The following is a 6,000-nucleotide window of genomic DNA, read 5'->3' on the forward strand; positions in this document are numbered from 1 at the left end:
GTTGAGACCCTCACTGTAATATTGAACTACATGTTGTGATTATTATTGTGATTAAAGCCGTGGTATGTATTGTGCATGCTGTTGATCAAGTGTGCTTGATATGCGACAGTGTATTGCTGTAGTGTATTTTAGGGCGTTTCCTTTTAATGAAGTTGCCGAGTGGAACAAGGGTCTTTACTGGTAATAGTTAAGGAAAATAATAATGATAATAATAAGTAAGTAATATCATAGTTTTAATGATTGTGTTTGTAAAGACGGTATTCATGCAGGTTAAACAAATATGTATAAATCAGAAGAAACATGTTTAACGTAAAGTATGTTAATGTTTTATTGTAAAAGTATATACTTTTACAATAAAACATTAACATACTTTACGTTAAACATGTTTCTTCTGTAGTTAAGTAGTTTCTTTTTGTGTAAAATGATTCCAGGTGCAATTGTTTGTTGAATAATTAATCCTGTTAGGAGTAGATGTGGCTGAGATTATTTAATGCCGTGTCTTTCCTTAGGAGAAGAGAGAGAATTATTCCATTAATCAGTGTATTTACAACCTGTTAGTTGGTGATCATCAGTTGTCATTGTAATTTGTGTGCAGTATCCAGTGCAAAATAAACATTTATACCTGTGAACGCTACCACGTCGTCGTCGTTGTTGTTGTTGTTGTTGTTGTTGTTGTCCTGAGTTCTAAGAACTCTGGGTTCCTGAGAGTATAATGTGATTGTGGGCGGGGGTAAGCTTGGACCATCACCCCGTTAGTTACGTTGTACACACTGTTTTGCTGGAGCAGCATTAGATGAATGTGCTACTGTAGGTTAGGTTGCTTTTCTGGAGAGTGTATAAATATTGGGCAACACAAAAGTAAGCTGGATAAGGCAGTACTGTTAGGCGCCATCTGACAGGAAATGCAGTATGTTGTATTATTGACTACTGAATCCTCTTTACATTACCTGCCTGTGGTAACTCCTGGTATTGTCTTCCCATGATACCTTGGGGCTACACACCAAATTTCACCACCCTCTCGTAGATACTTTTGTTCTGTAGTTTTCTGAAATGCTTTACGATCTGTGTGTAAAAACATAGGCTGAGGTCACATGGCAGCTGGTGTGGCTGCCTTTGCGACCACATCCCTGGCAGTCATATAAAGCTTTGATGGTATGAATTCTTTCTCAAGGCTACCCCTTGTTGTAAACAAAGAGTTGCTACACATTAATCTAATTCTCTGTTTTTTAATAGAATGCAGCTACAGTAATACTCTCTGACTCTCTCTACGAAGCCAACTAGCATTTGCTAGGCCTAGATTTGTAAATGTGGAAGTGCTTTTACAGCAACATCTCACACCCCGTTGTAAAATAAGACTTTGTCCAGCGTGCATTGATCCATCTTGCTTGTGGCGATTACATTTTCCCAGTTGCATTTTAGCAGCATTATCATTTTCTTTGAGCCTGACGGACGATGGACATTCCATTCCTTTCCTGTAATATTTCTTCCTGATTATGAACTTTTACTCTTTTTTGATTTTATTGGATGATGATTCTGAATTGCATCAGTAATCTGTCATTTTAGACATGCTTATATTTAATTGACTCCAGCGTGTTCTGTGCATTCTCATGTTCTGCTGAGCATTCAGTCTTTACAATAAACAGAGTACCCTTGCTCAAAAGAGATTTTGTTTGAAGTATATAATGTAAAAGAAAATGTCTGTTAATTTTGTTGCAAAACCGCTGGACTGGGTTTAATTTGGTCCCATTAGTTTTCCTTGCAAGCAGACCATCACTCTGCTGTGCATTGGTCTTTTCACATGGAAGAACTTCCCCAATTAAAGTCCATCTGTACTTTTAAACTGCAATATGTGGGAAACAAGAACAGCCTAATGTTGAAAAATAGCGTACTGGAAAAATCTACAAGCAATTAAAAAAAAAAAAAAAAAAAAAAAAAAAAAAGCTTGCTGCTTCATAAACACTAACGCTTGTAAGTCACTAACCCACTGTAACCTGGCATGACTTTAATCCAGATTTTTCTAACTAGGTTAGTGCTGCAGCTAAGGCTATGTTATTTCCTGACCAGAACTACTATACTGTAATAGGAATGCCTGCTATACACACAGATCTGTACATATTGGATGGAAATGTGAGTTATGAGAAAAAATTGTGCATGCTCTGTCGAGGATCAGCTTGGCATATAATATATATATATATATATATATATATATATATATATATATATATATATATATATATATATATATATATATAAAATAAGCATCTGTGCTCTGTTCCTGCCTGCCTGCTTCCTTGCTTGCTGCTGACCTCCCAATGTCAGCTGCAAGACCCTTGGGGCACCAGGGCCTTGTAAACATACTGTATTAATGACCCAAGGCAGGCAGCACTGTGATGTCTTGCCAGGGAGAGGGGAGGAGATGAGGGGTCTGCTTTCTGGGGAAGACCCAGCAAAGCTCTTGGAAGTGTGCCAAGGTTATTACATCATAATACATTGTTCACTGAAATCTGCCTCCTACTCTTGTCATCCTGTTTAGACAATGGTTAAATGACCAGAACTGTGAACAAACTGGGGAACAATGTATACAGTGCAGCTTGTATTGAGGAGCAGTTAAGGCTTTATACAAAAGAGAAACTTTTCTTAAAGAAACTACACTGCATTACCTGAGGCCCAAGTATTTCTATACGTTCTGCTTTCAACATTCATAATGGGAAGTTTTGAGAAATAGTTTTCCCTGCAACAACTGACCTTGCTTCAGTACAAAACTCTGACAAAGCTACATTTACATTACTGTTTTTCATTATGGTAACATCTTAAATGACCATGCCTGCTGCTTTGGCTGAAGAGATACAGTATCAGCTCATCTAACTACGGAAGCTGCTGTGCAATTAAATCATCCTCAATGGTAAACAATGTAACCAAGTCTATTGTATTCAGGATGAGATGCAGCTGCTAAAGAAGACGCAACTGACAATAAAAACCTGTTCGTGTTGACTAAGCTTTGTATCTAGGCATCCTTTTATTTGGTGAAAAATAACATTAGTTAACAAATCAGCTTTTTTCACCTTTTTATTTATTTATTTATTTATTTATTTATTTATTTATTTATTTTGCTGCATTTCAACCCTTTTTTATAATTAGGCCTAGTTTGTTTGTTAGTTTTCAGGGCATTTTGTTAATGGCACGTTTGCAACACACAGGGTTCTTTTAATTGAGTATTTTTGATGTTTTTTATTCTAAATTTCTTGAATGCAATTGTCAGTTTTTAAGCTACAGTTTTACACAACAGTACTTGCACATGTTTGTTGCATGAAAGCTGGGGTTTTTGTATTCTGCTGGTATTCATACAGCACCTCTGGACTTCCAGGCATTTGTATTGGATCAGATTACCGTTCTCACTTAAGTTTAAAACATGTGATATGCTGTTTTTCAGAGAAGGATATCTTGGCGCATTCATAAATAGTGACACACATTTTTAAAGGGAGAGGCAGCATTTTTTGTGTTTTACAGGTACATTTAATTATAGTTATTGAAAATGGAATGTACAGTTGTAAAGTATAGGCTGATACAAATGATGTGTTACTCCTTTATTAAACTGCTCTGCCCCACAGTCGATTTTAAATGCTGAATTAGTTGGCACGCTGGAGTTGGAATAATAATAATAATAATAATAATAATAATAATAATAATAATAATAATAATAATAATAATAATATATTATAAGTAATTGTTGTTGTCGTCATTATTATTATTATTATTATTATTATTATTATTATTATTATCAATCATAGTTTTGCACAGTTGTGTGTAACATGGCTTGTAGATACCCCTTTGCTGAGGAACTGGCAACCTTCTTAATCACTGAGAAACGTTGGTGGCTTCTGTTCTATTTGTATTTCTTAGAAGAGCTGCAGTGCTTCACTCATGCTAACCTGACGTCTTCAGTCGCCTAAAGACTCTGAGATAGACAACCCAGTCCGACAGCAAACATTTTGATCAGCTTTAATGAACTCTTTTGCAGTGCAGTATTCTTGTTAATTTTTTGTTCACATTTGAGAGTTCACAATGCATGTATTCCGTGTCATTCTCAATCCACATATTAACATGCTGTGTATTAGACGTACAAACTTTATATTTTTTTCCAGCTTTGTTTCTGATCCATAACTAAGATTTCCTATCAGTTTGGTTATCAAGTTTTAATATTTCAGCATGTTCCCAGACACCTGAATATGTGTTATGTTTTCTTTTTCAAATGAGTAGTTGCATAACCACATACAATAGGCATGAATGAGAGGTTTGAGGATATTGATACACAGATCCATAGCTGGACAGCTGGGGTCACTTCAGATACATACAGTACACATTGTAAACTTTATTTTTTATATCTAAACATCTAGTGAAGACTATGAAATAAAGATAATTATGTTCACTTAATATCAGGAGCCAATACAACTTTTGAAATCACACCTGGACAGTACACTGTCACTGTGAAGAATTAGGCTGAAATCATCTTGCTCGTAGTTTATTGTTCTCATTGACCTACAACATCTTTATTGAGAATATTTTTATCTTTTGTTTGTATTATCCTGTACAAATACATGATAGTCTTTTCATGTTGGTAGTGAAAAGGGTGTTGAGTACAGTAGATGTTTTGAGTACCTGCAGCCTGAGGGGCTGTCATGACCAGATTTGTCTTTTGGGTTTATTTTAAGTAGGCTTCAAGAAAAGGCTTGCCAATTCAGTAATGTTGTTGGCATTTTGAAATGCTGTAGCAGAAAAGCAATACACATACAATACTACTGTGTTTCATATACTTTATTAGAAGTTGGCAATGGTCTGGGATTGAGGAAAAGAATTCTCATAACGTGTGGGGTTGTTGTTGTTTGTTTTTTTTTTATTTATTTATTTATTTATTTATTTATTTATTTATTTATTTATTTATTTATTTTTTTTGAAAGTCGGTGTTCTCTGCTCTGACTAGGGCTGCAACGAAGGGTACATTTTGACCTTTTGAAGGTTCGGAACACATTACCGAAGGAAGGTTCGAACCTTTGGTGGTACTAATGTGCATAATTTACTGGTGTTGTATTCACTTGTTTATAGTTGATTGAAAATCCAATTTTACAGGTAATCCATATAAATGGCATAAAACATTCACATGTAGTCTTGAATACTATTTGTTTATTTTTTTTATTTAAATTTAGTCATCACCAAACGTATTGGTTATGTATAATAGTGTGTTTTTTTTTTTTATATATAAAGAATAATTGAATGAGTTTTTTCCTTGTTTTAGTAAAACCTTTTTAATGTTTTTTTTTTTTTACAGTATCTTATAGTGGTTTTATATTTTATGGTGTGTTATTGAGCCCTTGAATGACAAGCTCATCAGACAATACATTCTGAAAAATATTTCCTATACATTGCTGTTCACTGCTAATGTTTAACTTCAGGGTCATTCCAGTTCAGGTGGACCAACGGGGGTTACTCAACGTAAACAAATTAATTTTTGTTGGAAGGCCCTTGAATCATCCACCACATTTAATTAGGTCAAAGGTTATCAATATGGGCCTTCTAGCCACTTTCTCACCATGTTGGGGAGTGAGTTATTGTAATGTACACAACACCTGCCCTGGTGCCTTTTTCTCTAATCACGTCAGCCACAAATGAAGGGTACACCTCGCTAGAATTTGGTCCTCTTGAACGGATATATCGAACATGCTATTTAACTTCTGTTCCCGGACACACCACTTGCTAGTTTCAAATCCTAATTAGGGAACGATTTGCTTATTGGCCACAATTTAAATCCTTTGAATTGAGGAAACATACTTTTCTATCCAATCATTGGACCATCCACCCTTTACTAATGTGATATGGAAGCCTTATTGCTAAGTAGTCAAAGTATATGCCTGTAGTGTAAGCATTAACCCATGTTGGGGAATTCAAGAGTTCTGAAGAAAAACAGCTTGTGTCTTGCTTCAAAAATAATATACAGTAGCTAATGAC

At 35.1% G+C, this 6,000-nt stretch overlaps 1 protein-coding gene across 4 annotated transcripts in view; it reads left to right on the forward strand.

The window, feature by feature from the left end:
- Nucleotides 1-6,000, forward strand: part of LOC117394466 (protein Jumonji-like) — a 144,854-nt gene that overhangs the window by 56,990 nt on the left and 81,864 nt on the right. The gene's annotated exons all lie outside the window — the stretch shown is intronic.

The sequence above is a fragment of the Acipenser ruthenus genome, chromosome 3 (assembly GCF_902713425.1).
Source record: "Acipenser ruthenus chromosome 3, fAciRut3.2 maternal haplotype, whole genome shotgun sequence".
NCBI lineage: Eukaryota > Metazoa > Chordata > Actinopteri > Acipenseriformes > Acipenseridae > Acipenser > Acipenser ruthenus.